Genomic DNA, 14196 nt, shown 5'->3' with positions numbered 1-14196 from the left:
TGAAAGACCTGCCTAAGGCCGTTTTACAGGTAACTTTATAGATATATAAACTTTATATATACATATATTTATATGTGTGTATATATATATATATGGAGTACATGCTCAAATAATGACAAAAGGTATAATATAGTAAATACATCAACCAGTAACAGAGTAATTTATTATCAAGTATTATGTACCACACATAATTTTACGTGCTAGACTTTTACGTGACTATCAGCACAGTAGGTTTGTTTGCACCAGTGTCACAACAAACACGCAAGGAATGCGTCCTGCTCCGAAGTTATGATGGCTGTGATGTCACCAGGTGACAGGAATCTGGCAACTCCATTATCATGTTATGTGACCACCATTGTGTATGTGGTCCATCATTAACCAAAACGTTGTTGTGAGGTGCAAGACTGTCATTACATAATTACTTGTGTGATTATTTATTTTGTACCTACAGTCCCTTTGAGACCTGCACTCTCCAATACAGGAATCACTAGCCACATGTGGCATTTTAAATTTAAATTAATTACAATTAAATACAATTAAAAATTCAGCTCCTCAGTGCTCCATTAACCGCTTGGCAATTACCATTTTAGTGCCAGTGGTGGCCCCTGAGTGTCTTTGCCTGAGAGCCCTCAGTGGCTGCTCAAGCCTCTTGTACCCACACATGAGGCAAGCTGAAGGTGCCCAGGAAAAGCAGTGCCCAACCAATGAATGCCAGGAGTTAGCATGTCAGTATCCCAGCTCCCTTGCCCTTCCTGCAGGGTAACTGATGTGCTTCTACCCAGACTCTTTGGACTGGGTCCACTCATCACCCTGGCCAGCCAAGAGGTGTCCCAGCCATGGCCCTGGGAAGAAACAGCTGAGTTTTCCCTCAAGAGAAAACAAGTGCTTGACACAACATGTACAGAGACGCAAGCAGAGAGAGAAGACCATAGAGTGGGGAATGTAGCTAAGGCCAGCAATAGCTGGCAAGGGCCAGAAACTGCCTCACTGAAACCCAGCAGGAGCTGGACCCAGGATTGGGTCCCCTTGTCCCCCACCACCATAGGAGCTGTGGCCATTGGAGGCCAGGCCATGACAACCTGGGGAAAAGGACACACAACCTCCTGTCTCTCCTCTCATCCTCCATTCTGCGAGTGCTCCTTTTGGACAAACCTAATCAGAAGTCAGAGGACAAGGGACACCATGGATGCAGTTTTTAAAGGCCATCTTCCCAGGGCTCAGGATAGGGTGGAGACAGACAGAGAATGGGTGAGGGTTGGGGTGGGGCTGGAGAATACTTAGCCCAGGTGGGCACAGTGCTCTTGCTTCTAGAACTTTGACTCTTCAATTGAATGATGAGATTATTAGATGCTAGGAGAAATAGTTCCTTTATTCCTGCAAGAAGACCAGAGAGTCTGTCGTTACTCCCAGCTACCATGATTCCCTTGTTCTGCCCCAGAGCTGTTTATTCCAAGCTAGGTTCTCCAGTCTCCCTTGCTTATCCTGGGTCCTCTCTGTACCCTCCCAGCAAATGTGCTGTTTGCTTCCAGTGGCCGGTATCAGTTTCTGTTGCTTACAACCATCAAGCCCTACCTGGGCAAAGCCCATATGAGACCCTGATGCTTTGGGGGACAGCAGAACAGGACATGAATATAGACATTTTGGTAACATTCATCATCCCAAACAGATTTTAGGGCCTAGGAAACTTGCCTGGGACACCACACTCAGTGGGTAGCACAAGTCAAGACGGAGCCGTCGCAGCAAAGACTTACCCTGGTATTGTTTCTAGGGCTGGGAGCCCTTGTTTTAATGGATCAGGCAACTCATCATCCTCTGTTTTTCCTCCCTCCTCCTACATTGGGCTTTTGCCTGTCACTTGGACACATGAAGCTTATTGTTACCTCAGGGCCTTTGCACCAGCTGTCCCCACCTTGCAGTCCTTCACTCCTTACCCATATTTACCTACCTAGTGCAGAGCTGGAATTCCAAAACAGGAGGCCCCACATACCAGCCTCATGAATGAGGAATTGGAACATGGAATTGAATATGGAAAAGTCCACTGATTTTGTGTGAGGCAAGAACAGACACTGAGTGCAAGGGCCGGGGCAGGAATGGGGAGCATCTCATCCACACGGTAGGCAAAGGTCAAGTTAAATTTGGACCCGTGCTGCCTCTTATATTCAGAAGAAGCCGGGATCCTGTGGCCCCAGAGTAATCACTGGCTGTCATGCAATCACTGTGGATTCACAGGTCCTCCCCCTGCCAGGTCCTTCACGGTGACACCTGCTAGTGAACTCCACTTCCTGCTGTGGACTTAAAGGGCACATCAGACATGTCTGCACTATTTTTGAGGGTTCCTCTGAATCTGTAATTCTCAAAATCAAAGAAAATCAAGCCAAAGGAGAAGCAGCAAGCATGGGGCATTGTGGGGCCTGGACAACCATCTTGAGGCGTGTGGCCTTCATGGCAGGGGTGGGTGGAAGCAGGTGACTATTCTCCACTGGTGTTGGATTTTAGGCCAGGAAGAGATGTGAGCCTTTAGGCTGCTTGGGGTAGCTGGATCGGGGCGAGTGAGTGGACAAGTGAGCCTCAGCTAGGAGGTCAATGGTAGTCCAGGCATGAGCCACTGGCTGGGGGCGATGGAAACGGGCAGTGGAGACAGACCCAGAAGGCACCAGTGAGGCAGAACCCACAGGGCTTGGCGACTCTCCATGGAGTCTGGTGGCTCAAGGGAGCCAAGGCTGACCCAAAGTGGGATTCTTTTCTGCCAGACAGGGAGCTCTAGAAAGACAAGGATCCTGTTTCCTGAAACTTCTAGGGCCTAGATTGGTGCAGAGCAGAGACAGAGGGCTGAGGGTCAGCCATCTGGAGAGAGGACCAAGAAGGGGTTACCCTACACTCGCCCTCCCCAAACCCCATCCCACCTCCAGGAAGGCTCCCCATGCTTTGTTTGCCCAGAGGAGTCTGATGCGTTCCCTAAAAGTAGATTAAAACATGCTCTGGAATGCTCCCTGGAGGCCGGGAACAGAAGTCTTGAGCCTGGAGTGAACATTAAATACATATGGGTAAGGCCCCCAGCAGCATTCCGAATGAGGCCGGAGCTCGCGGCCATATGGGGATGTGGTTGTGGAAAAAAAATATTTATAAAATGGCTTTTCCAAATGTTTAATCTACAGCAGATGCATCTAAAATTAATCTGTTTGGCTTGGCTTTCACTGTGGGGAGATGCCATTTCATCGTGCCGGCCGCCTGGAGCAGAGGAAATGGGGGTTGTAAAAGATTCATCTGTTTGTGAGTCAACTCCAAATGAAGATCTTCAGAGGGCAGGGAGGCAGTGGAGGCAGGAGAGCAGGTCTGGGAAGAAAGGGAAAGAGGTTCCCGCACACTGCCTGATTCCCGTGGGTCACCCACACGTTAACTCTAGTCTCATGGATGCTATATGTTGAATCTTTCCCACTGGAGTAATAATCTGATGGCTGTGTTTCTTACTAAGATGTTGCACTGTCACTCCGACTACAGTTGAGTAATGGGTACCACAACGACTCCTACGTGTGGTATTTCCATTATTTTTGCAGAACAGAAAACAATCCCCTACTGAGAGTGCTTTACACCAGAGAAGTTTCTGGAATGGGAAACAGAACCACTGACTTCTCCAGCCTCCTGCTCACTATACACAGCCACCTTCGCCATCTCACAGATCCTAAGTCCTTTCCAACCACAGGGCCTTTGCATACTCTGCTCCCTCTGCCTGGAAACTCTCCCTTCCTGCTTTAGACTCAATATCAATTCCTCAGTGAGGCCTTTTCTGAACTTCCAAGCCCAGAGTGGGTGTGCCCCGTGGTCTCTTTTCACTGTTCTTAACACACTCACAACCTCATTTTGATGGTGGGATGCTGCAGCTCACGTCTGAGTCCCATCCAAGACTTGGCCCACTGCTGTGTCCTGCACAGATGGATGGATGGATGGATGGGCGGCTGGATGGATGGATGGTGGATAGATGGATGAATAGTGGATGTATAAATGGATTAATGGATGGATGAATGGATGATGGATGGATGGATGAATGGATATATGGATGGATGGATATATGGTTGAAAGAATGGATGGATGGATGGAAGGATATATGGATGGAAGAATGGATGGATGGATGGAAGGACACATGGATGAATAGGATGGATGGATGGATGGATGGATGGATGGATGGATGGATGGATGGATGGCAGATGGATGGATCCATCTATGTCAGGCCTGCATGACACCTGGCCTGGAGGAGCCACCCAGTCAACATTTGCTGACAGGATAGACAGAGAGGAGGTGAGTGACAGGGGCCCTCAGGTGCTTTTTCTTTGGAGACCTGGGCAAGGAAACAAGATACCAGGAAGCAAGTGCGTTTTTGTGAAAGTGTGCAGGGTCCTAAAGTGTGCTGGTCCTCACAGTCCTGGAATGCTCCCCCCAAAACCTGGTCTGAGAAGAGAGAAGGGGGCAGGCTCCCCCAAGAAGCCCTCCAGCTTCATTTTTAGCTGCTCAGGTGTGCGAGGCAGAATAATGTTCTCCAAAATGTCCATGCCTCAACCCCCAAAACCTGTGAATATGTTCCCTTATGTGGCAAAGAGACTTTGCGGATGTGATTAAATAAGATTTACAGATGGGCAGATGACCCTGGATTAGCTGGGTGTCTAAATGCACACAATCTAGTTACTTGAGTGTCAACATCACTCATCATTAGGGAAATGCAAATCAAAACCACAATGAGTAGCCCCTCCCCAAACACACTCATTAGGATGGCTACAAAAAAAATAAATAAATAACAAGTGTTGGTGAGAATGTGGAGAAACTGGAAACTTTGTGCATTGTTGGTGAGAATATAAAATGAAAAACTGTATGGTGGTTTCTCAAAAAATTAAAAATAAAATTATCATGTGATCCAGCAATTCCACTTCTGGGTGTATGCCCCAAAGAATGAAGCAGGGACTTGAACAGACACCTGTGCACCCATATTTACAGCAGGGTCATTCACAATAGCCAAAAGGCAGAAGCAACCCAAGTGTCCACTGATAGATGAATGAATACACAATGGGGTGCACCCAAACAATGGAATATTATACAGCCTTAAAAAGGAAGAGAATTCTGACACAGGCTATAGCATGGGTGAACCTTGAAAATATGATGTTAAGTGGAATCAGCCAGTCTCAGAAGGACAAATACTGTCTGATTCCACTCATATGAAGCCCATATAGTAATTCATAGAGACAGAAAATAGCATGGTAGTTTCCAGGGCCTGGAAGACAAGGGCATGGGGAGTGAATGTTTACAGCGGACAGGGTTTGTTTGGGAAATTGAAAAAGCTCTGGAGATGGATGGTGATGATGGTTCCACAGCAATGCAAGTGTACTTAATGCACTAAACTACACACTCAGAAATAGGGTGGGAACTTTTATGTTATGTGTATTTTACCACAATTAAAATTATTTTTTTAAAGTAGAGAAACTCTGGCAGCCACAGTGAGAGTGACACCAGCTCCTAAGAAGAGTTGCAACCATGCAGTATGAGCAGAATTCCATGCCCCGACGCTGGCCCTGAGCGGAGGTCATGTGCAGGCTGCAGAGAGGCCCCCGGCCGAGACAGCCAACCAGGAAGGGGGACCTCAGTCCCACAACTCCAAGGAAGTGAAGTCCACCAACAGCCCAGAACAGAAACCCATCTGCCTCTGGAGCCTCCAGAAGCAACGCAGCCCCGCGCCCCCCTGATTGCAGCCCAGCGAGGAGACCCACTGAGCACTTCCCACCCACGGAACTGTAGGAAGATAAGTTGGTGTTGCTGAGCTAAGTCCGTGCTAATTTGTTAAGGCAACAGAAATATTTTATAGCATTCAGGAAATACATTAATACTACCCCAGGAAAGCACAGCACAGTGCAGGGAGGCGGGTCAGGGCCCGGTTCAACCATGAACTGTGCAGCTGTAGGGCACACAGGGCCTTGGTTTCCCCATCTGCATAACAAAGGGATTGGCTTAGAAATGGTTTTCTTTTATTTCTTTTCCTCCCCTTTTATTTGGTGGAGACCTCTTGAGTGACATCTTCTGTCAAAGCCCCAACGTACGTACCAGATGAAATATGTTTAAAGGCCTGCTGTGCTTGGAGTGAGAGTGGGGGTCTGGTTCTGCCTCCTGGGTGCCCTTCAACCCACCCCTGGGGGTCCGGTACCCCCAGCTCTGCAGAGCCTTGGTGTCCACCAGCATTGTCTGCAGATGGCCAGCCTGAGGTTTCTGGGGGCCTGAGCTGACCCTTGGGTTTGTTTGTTTGACAATATCAAGCTTCTTGAAACACAGATGTGACTCCCAACCTCCCTCCCTTCCTGGTCCCCACTGCTCTTGGGAAGGTGAAGCCCCTGCCGGGTCCAGCTTTTGCTGATCTCTCAGCCCCTGCCCCCTTCATGTCACCTGTCCCTGAGCTTCAGCCATGTGACCACCTCTCAGACCTTGTGCTCTTTATTCTTCTGCCTACCACAGGGCCTTTGCACGTGCAGTTCCTTGAGCCTGAAATGCCGTGCTCACCCCTCCTTGCCCAAGCCCCTCATGAACCTACTGCTCACCTCACCTTTTCCTTCCCTCCTTGCCTAGGTCAGCCTTACCCTCACTCTCCACCCACTTCCCCCAAACCCTGTTAAATGTTCTCATGCCTCTCCTTTGTGGCTCTGACTAGTTACAATGTTACAACTCCTAAAGAAAAATTTTCTTAATGTCTGTCTTCTCCACTCACATAATCCAACATTCACGTAGCACTTACCTTGTGCAGACCCTATTTTAAGCACTTTATATGTTTGTTCATTTTATCTTAAGAAAAAAACTTCTGAAATTGATACTATTATCATCACCATTTAACACTAAGACACAGAGATGTTAAGCAATTTGTCAAAGATCACACACTAGTGAAGGGAAGAGCTGAGGTTTAAGTCCAGTCTGTCTGTCCATCCACCCATTCACACACCCATCTATTTATCTATTCATCCACCCACTGATCCATCCATCAATCCATTATTCATCTATCCAACCATCCAATCATCTATCCATTCAACCACCCACCCACTCACCCCCATTTATCCACCCATGCATCCATCCATCCATCTATTCATCCATCCATCCATCTATTCATCCATCTCATCCATCCATCCATCTATTCATCCATCCATCCATCTATTCATCCATCCATCCATCTATTCATCCATCCATCTATCCATCTATTCATCCATCCATCCATCTATTCATCTATCCATCCATCTATTCATCCATCCATCTATCTATTCATCCATCCATCCATCATCATCCATCCATCTATTCATCCATCCATCCATCTATTCATCCATCCATCCATCTATTCATCCATCCATCTATCTATTCATCCATCCATCTATTCATCCATCCATCCACTATTCATCCATCCATCCATCCATCTATTCATCCATCCATCCATCTATTCGTCCATCCATCCATCTATTCATCCATCTATCCATTTATCATCAGCTCCATGAGAACAGGAATTGTGATGTTCTTTTCATCACTCTAACTCCAAAGTCTAGCACATTTGCAAATATTTACAGGATTATAGGACAAACCCTGATCTGTGTTCTGCCATAATTCTCCCCAGGAGAACCCTCTTGGAGTCACCAGGGGTGAAGGAGAGGGGGCCTTGGCTGTCTCTACCCTCTCATGCTGGTCAAAGTGGCCTCCAGCTGAGCATCTTAGCAGCCCTACAGCCAGCACATCCTCTCCATGTCCTGCGTTGGGGAACCCCTTGCAGCAAGAGTTGGCAAGAATGGGGTGAGGGTAGAGAGATGAGCAGAGAAAAGGAACTTAGTGTTGTAGCTCTGTCCATGTAAGGGCTGGGGCAGTTGGCAAAATATAAACAAGATAGAGGAGAGGCTTAGGAAATGCATGGCCAACAGCATCATGCAGGGAAACTGGGTGAGGCTCCACGCTTCCAGGCCCACAGCCCCCGGGCCTGGTATCAGCAGAAGCCCCACCCTCGTTAATCCTGAGGGGCCTTGGAAGAGCCCACAGCCAGTCTGTCCGGGCACTTGCCGCAGAACCCACACCTGTCTGGCCTCCCCTGCTGGGGACAGTGATGTTAAACAGTGGCCTCTGATGAGCACAGTGTTCCTGCTGATGGCCCTGCCTCTGACATCTTTGAGGGACTGGGAGAGGGCTGGGTCCGAAGTAGAGACAAAGAGAAGAGCCTTCCCACAACTCTGCATTCCTGAGCCCCAAAGCATCAGGAAGAGTCTCCTCCATTTCCTCCCCATTACAAAACCACAGCCCACGAGTACGGGAACAGAGACATCCAAGGAGGAGACTGTGCCCTATGATGGAGAAGAGCTAGGCGCCCACATTGCATTCTGGACAGACAGTGATGGAGCCTGCTCCAAGGTACAGGCTCTTTCAATCCTCTCCTTAAAACCAGATCCGTGGACCCTGCGCCCATGGTTATCCCTGTCAGAGTCGGGACCAGCCCTTAAATGAATCTGGATGGAAGAGCCATGACCAAGGAGCCAGGCGGATCTGGTCTCAGTCATGTTCCAAGCCCTGGGACCCTGGTCCAACTGCTGAAGCTCCCTGTGCCCCATTTTGTCCATCTGTGAATGGACCTAATTCATGCAGCTGTTATGTGTACATGATACTGCAGACTGCGTGCTCGGCACAGACCTGGCCCTAGCAAGTGTCCTGTAGACATTAGCCATGTTATTTTTAATGAGAATGCTCTTGGCCTTAAACTGTAATTTTTCTACCCGATTCCCCCTTAAGAGCATCTCTTTCAGCCCCAGCTGAGACGGAAATGAGGAAATGAACCTGACATCCACTCTATACATCCCTTTGATGAGAGTCACCCTTCAGGAGGAGAGACCTCATTGAAATGTAATTTTTTTCCCATTAATCATCCACCCAGACGGCTCTCAGTTCTCCAATTCTCTTAAGCAAATAACAACGAAAAAAAAATCTTTTCTTCAACCTCTAAGTGCAGATTTCTATAATAAAAAGCATGGCATTGAAGCAGTTATCTCCTCTCATCTAGTTTTCCCTTTCATAACTCACAAAGGTTTTTCTCTTTCTCTCTCTCTCCACCCTGTCTCTCTCTCTCCCCCTGTCCTCACCATCTTCCTTTCTTTGAGGCCAGATGCATGCATGGAAGAGATAGCATCATCGTAGGCCACAACAGGTCTCCATGGAGTCCAACTTTGAAAAGCCAAGCAACCCTGACTTGGCCCCAACCCATATAATTTCCCTGGGTGCTTCCTCCATGAACTCGATTCCTCAGCCTCTTAAAGTGGGGATAATAACATTAACAGCTCAGGCTTTCTGATGGTTGGGGACTGCCATTGCTGAATGCATAGATTCAACAAATATTGACTGGATGTCTACTGGGTGCTAGGACCAGGGGATCTAGCCATGGGGAAGATGCAGTGGGAGGCTTCTTGGCATTTTCTTTCTAGGACCAGTCCTGGAGGATACATTCTTGAAATGGAAATTGCAGAGTAGGGATCCCCAAGATAACTGTGACTGATTACAAATTTTGGGTCCCCAAGACTATCCTCAGGGTTAATGATTTGCTTAAAGGACTCACAGAACTCACTGAAAGCCATCGTACTCCATCACAGTTTGTTACACAACATAATATAGATTAAAACTGGTCATTGGAAGAGACACATGGAGCAGAGCCCAGGGAAGTTCCAAGCATAAAAATTCTAGCTGTCCTCTCCTAAGTCCCAGACAGCACTCACTTTTCCTGGCAATGATGTATGACCACACACATGGAGATTTGCCAGCCAGAGAAGCTCATGTGAGCCTCCATACCGAGAGTTTTTATTGGGGTTCAGGCACATAGACATGGGTGACTGCCTATGTGGTTTGCCTTTGGCCTCCAGTCCCTCCAGAGGTCAAGTTAGTACTGGGTGACCCAAGACCCCCACCATAAATCGTACTATAGACATAGCCTATCTTGTGTGGCCTAAGATCTCCCAGGTAAACAAAGACACTTTCATCAGCCAGGACATTCCAAGGGCTTAGAGGCCACCTCCCAGGAGCCAGGGACAGAGACCAAACCCTCTCTGGACAGTGTTAATTTTTCACTGCCTGTAAGTTTAGCTGCAAAATCACTCAAGATGTGAACTTCACTCTGATCTGTGTCTTCCTCTTCCAGCCAGTATAGCACTACGGACACAGGCATGCAAAGATCACACACAAAGAAAAGCAAAGGAAAACCATGCAAATGCTCAGCAAACTGGGACATTTAAACAGAGGAAGGTACATCTGTGCCGAGGGATCAGAGCAGCAGATAAAATGATGAGGCACCGCTCTACGGTAGCTCTGTATTGTGGAGGAAAATGCTGTTGGTGAAAAAGTCCATTATAGAACAATGGCTATGGAGTAACCACTTGGCCCTGGGCAATTTATTTAACCCCTTGAGCCTCTTCAATTTCCTTGTCTCTAAAATGGGGCAATGTTTTGATCTCCTACCCAGGTCTGCAGTGAGGAGTAAATGGAGCCACATCTAAGAAGCAGCTGGCACACTTGGGGCTGAGCCTGGGCCAGCTCTTAGTACCATGACTTCACTCTCAAGTCCTCAGGGTGAGGCTGCAGCGCACAGGGAGACTGTTCCGAGGGGCTCTTCTCGGAGACATTTGTTACCAGGCAGCAGCCTTGACCACTCAGACATTCATTATTCATTTGATAGACTGATCAATTTGTTCATTTCTCCATAATAAAGCTCTGTACTAGGTGTTGGATTTTGAGGAGTAACGAAGCCACACAAAGTCTTTACCTTCAAGGAGTAACCAGTCCAGGGTGGAAGACAGACTGCAAACCTAGCCAAGAGGTGGGGTGCACCGGCCCAAACTCCCAGAGCCGGTCCAATTTTATCCTTGGCGAGGAGATCCTCATCCCAGGCATCCTTCGATACATGCCTTGGATGAGGATCTCACAGCATTTGGCCAAGCGTGGTGCCCTGACCACTTGTATCGTGGTCCTGGAATCCCACCCTGGACCTACTGAGTCAGAGCCTTTGGATTTGGGGCCCTAGCACCTGCCTTTGTAACAAAGGCTCTTTGAAACTTTGCGTTTGAGGGAGCTTGGCTCAAGTTAGAGAAACAGAACAAAGTCCTGCAGGAAGAGAGCAGCCTTGAATGGCGGACCGGAAAGAGGAACCCCACCCTATGAATGGACCCCAGGAGAGACGTTAAGGAGTTGGATTTTATTGACGTAAAGAAGCAAATATTCCTGTGTCCCCAGGAAGGGTGAGGTTCTGTGCCAGGTTGGGATGAGATTACCGAAATGTTTGAGAAAGAAAGAGCTCTTCCCACTGAGAATACCGCTCTTAAAACTCCACCTCCCCATGGCTTCACATCAGCAAAGCCCAGAGATTGCGCCAACCACACATGGAGACCAATAGGACCGAGAAGGCAGATCTGCCGGGGTTAGGGAAGAACTTGAACCTGCAGCTGCAAAGTCGGCACTCGGCAGACACTCAGGATGCTCTGCTTCTTTCCAAGATCTGGGCCTTCCTTTTGAGGACAAAAGTTGCCTTAGCCCCAGCTCCTAAGCACTTAGAAACAAAATAAAATTAAGTTTTGAATAACAAGTCTTGAGTTGTTGGGGTGAGGTCACTGTTGAACCACTGTGTCAGGCTCAAAGAATGTTTCCATTGCCCGCCGCCTCTCGGGTGACCCCCTCGAAGGAGGCCCGCCTGCTACAGCAGGTCACAAATAGAGGGCAATTAATTTTTACAACCCTCTGCTCTCAGTGGCCACCGCATGCTGGGGTGAGGTCACTCTTGCCGCTTTATTTTTATCCGTTTTAAAGATATTGGTGTCTTGAGACTCACACTTCCCCAGCGAGCTCAGATCCCCTGGTTCACAAGTGGCAGCTCTGCAGAGCTCCGTGGTAGGTGACTGTGGGTGACAGCAAAGACCACCACCCGATATCGCGTGAGCTCAGATGAGTTCCCTCCCCTCTCAAGGCCTTGGTTTTCTCAACCCCAAATGCTAAGCATCGACTAGACTAGCATTTCCCAAATTTCAGTAATTTCTGAACCACCACCATCATTTTGGCCTGATCTACTACCTGCACTATAATTCAAGTCACTATTTTTCTTTTTCTGTAAATCACCTCACATTTCTAATTAGACATTTAACTAAAAGGAAACTTGAGATCGTTATCATAAATGGAAGTCGGCATTCCTTGCCATTCATAAAAGGTAACTACAGAAATAAATACCTTGACCACAAATGAACATTGCTAAATTCCAGCCAGATACTGCTGCCTGCTGATGGCTTCAAGCCTGAGGCCTCTCTCTCTTCATTCAAAAGGGAGCTTAGAAGTGTCAGGAGGTGCTAAAGACTCTTAGTGCCAGATGAAGAATTTTCCTTTGATCTAACCAGAGGGGAATAATTTTCACACTATGTAAATCGATGCCCTAAAATCTACAATCATCTTCCCCTCAACCAGCAGCTTGGTTGAAGAAGCTGGGAACTTGGGAAGACACTGGTTTAGATCTTTCCTACAAACCTTTACTTTTGAGTGATGATATAAAGCTCTAGATTGCTTCTGGAGCTTTCTTCCAAGCTACCCAGCATTTGAACAAGTGTGGTGCCAAGACCACCTGTATTATAGTCCTGGGACCCCAACCTGGACCTACTGAGTCAGAGCCTTTGAATTTGAGGCCCTAGCACCCGCCTTTGTAGCAAAGGCTCTTTGAGACTAGTGTTTGAGGGGGCTTCACCCAAGTTAGAGGAACAAAATGTGGCACTTGTCAGAAGGCCTGCGGGAACAGACCAGCCTTGAATGAGGGCCCCGAGAGTGGAGCAAGAATCCAATCTGGTTAGTGCTGGCAGTGTCAGCCGCTATGCACTTGTGCAAATAAATGATTCTCTTCTGGATAAGGTAGAGATGCCTGGTGGACTTATTCCGAGCCAGAGAAGACCCCGCAAATTCCTCTGACTCTGTCCTCAGAATGGTGTGGAATGAACTCCACCCCATGGACCCCATGAAAGACCTTAAAGAGTTGGATTTTATTGACATCAAGTAGGAAACATTCCTGTGTTCCCAGGAAGGGTGAGGTTCTGTGCCAGGTTAGGATAAGATTATTGAAACGCTTGAGAGAGAAAGAGCTCTTCCCTCTGGGAAGCATCAACCTAGAGCTGTGAGCGGGGCTGGGGGGCCGGGCTGGCCCTGTCTCTGCTCTTGCGCCACGGTGAAAACATCTTTCACTGGGAGTTGTCAGCTCTGCCCTCTCTGCCAACAGAAACTTGGAAGCAGCCGTGCCTTTCTGCCTCCCGCTCGCCTTCCCAGCAGGTCTGATCAATGTCCGTTTTAAACCAGGACGTTTCATCTTGCTGTGGAGCCTGTGAACACAGGGCACTGTGGAGCCCAGCATCTCCTTGTTTGTTGTTGTGCAGGGACTGCCATTTGGAGAGAAAAGTCAGGTTGGGAGGCTCTGCTGCAGGCCCCCTCTTTGAAAATCAGATGAATTCCATGCAAGGGCAAAGATGATCGTGTATCCTGAGAGGTTCCAAGTCTCTGTGCCTCGCCTCCTCATGTAAGCCAAGGTAGCCATTGTCCCTTCCTCATAAGGTGGCTAGGAGGAGGGAATAAAGTCAAGTCTACAAAGCACTGAGCATGCACACACACAATAATAGAAGCTGTTCTGGGTGGGATAGTGTCCCTCCCAAAATTCATGCCTCCCCAGAACCTCAGAATGTGGGCTTATGTAGAAATGCAAATGTAATTAGGTCAGCTGATATCATAATGGATCAGGGTGAATCCTAAATTCAGTGACTGGCACCCTTATGAGAGGAAAGGGCTGCAGAGCTATGAAAACACACAGGAGAGACGCCACTCGGCCTTGAGTCAGACTGGAGTTTCGCTGCCATAAGCCAAGGAGCATGAAGGATTCCTGAGTTGCGTGCAATGGATTTTCTCTTACAGCCCCCAGAAGGAGCCAGCCCTGCCGACACCTTGGTGTTGGACTTCTGGCTTCCAGAATTGTGAGAGAACAAATTTCTGTTGCATTCACTGTGGTTCTCTGTAACAGCAGCCCTAGGATAGTAATGCAGAAGCTAATTTACTGAGCACGTAGTAGGCACTAAGCATTTTGTTAAACACCTTACAGATATTATCTCCAATCCACCCACCTGAGGAAGTTGATGCTGTCATCACTTCTGTTTTACAAAT

The 14196-nt window shown here is 47.9% G+C and overlaps 1 pseudogene; it reads right to left on the bottom strand.

Annotated features, from left to right (window-relative positions):
- Positions 1 to 12750: 12750 nt before the first annotated feature.
- Positions 12751 to 13725, bottom strand: LOC101176998 (annotated as a pseudogene).
- Between the last annotated feature and the right edge of the window lie 471 nt (positions 13726 to 14196).

This window comes from Nomascus leucogenys, chromosome 13 (genome assembly GCF_006542625.1).
Source record: "Nomascus leucogenys isolate Asia chromosome 13, Asia_NLE_v1, whole genome shotgun sequence".
Classification (NCBI taxonomy): Eukaryota; Metazoa; Chordata; class Mammalia; order Primates; family Hylobatidae; genus Nomascus; species Nomascus leucogenys.
Note: the sequence above shows the minus strand (reverse complement) of the source record. Positions and strands in the feature narration are given on the sequence as shown.